Source organism: Mus pahari, chromosome 19, assembly GCF_900095145.1.
Source record: "Mus pahari chromosome 19, PAHARI_EIJ_v1.1, whole genome shotgun sequence".
Classification (NCBI taxonomy): domain Eukaryota; kingdom Metazoa; phylum Chordata; class Mammalia; order Rodentia; family Muridae; genus Mus; species Mus pahari.
In genome coordinates, this window is record NC_034608.1 from 70,657,238 (window position 1) to 70,658,305 (window position 1,068).

The following is a 1,068-nucleotide window of genomic DNA, read 5'->3' on the forward strand; positions in this document are numbered from 1 at the left end:
TTCTGAGTTCGAGGCCAGCCTGGTCTACAAAGTGAGTTCCGGGAAAGCCAGGGCTACACAGAGAAACTCTGTCTTGAAATGAAACAAACAAGCAAACAAACAAACAAACAAAAGAAAAGAAAAGAAAAGAAAAAAGAAAAGTAAAAGAGAAAAGAAAATGAGCATCAAAAGTAATCTTCAGGCAGGTGTGATTCTACATACCTTTAATCAAAGCACTCTGGAGACAGTTGGGTCTCTGTGAGTTTAAAACCAGCCAGGCCTATATAACAAGTACCAGGACATTCAAAGAAACTCTGTATAAAAAATAAAGAATAATATAAAATAAAATATATGTATGCATTTGTATATAAATATTAAATTAGATTAAAATATTAAAAAAGAGTCGGTTAACAAACACTTAGCAGTTATAGGAGGCTTAAGACTTGAAGGTGCAGATATGTAATCCCAACTATTCACAGTGTTCCATCAGTAGGCTCATAAACTCAAGACCCATCTTGGCTACACAGTGAGTTCAAGACCCACATGGACAATTTAGTAAAATTCTGTCTCAGTATAAAAATAACTGAAAAAAAAAAAAAAAGCTTTAGCTCAATGACACAGTCCTTGCCTTGCTAACATGATGGCATAAATTTAATTCCAATTTTAAAAGTAAGAAAAAGAGTGACCAAGATTGTGGGGTTTTTTTTTTTTCCCAAGCAGAATAATACCTTTATTAGGAATTTGAGTAGAAGCCATTCTTGTTACATTATGATGAAGAATTTGGTAATATATTGCCCATTTCTTGAACTTTTGAGCAAGGCCTTCTTTAATTAGTAGACTAAGGTTGGATGTGGTAGCACACACCTTTAATGCCAGTGCTTGGACGGCAGAGTCAGATCTCCATGAGTTTGAAGCCACCCTGATCTACAAAGTGAGTACCAAGACAACCAGGGCTACACAGAAACACAATATCTCAAAACTTAAAACCAACGAACCAACTAAATAAAAGAGTAGTGGATTAATGTATTTGGCTGATGACCATTTAAAATAGTTTCACACATACACACACACACACACACATGTGTGAAT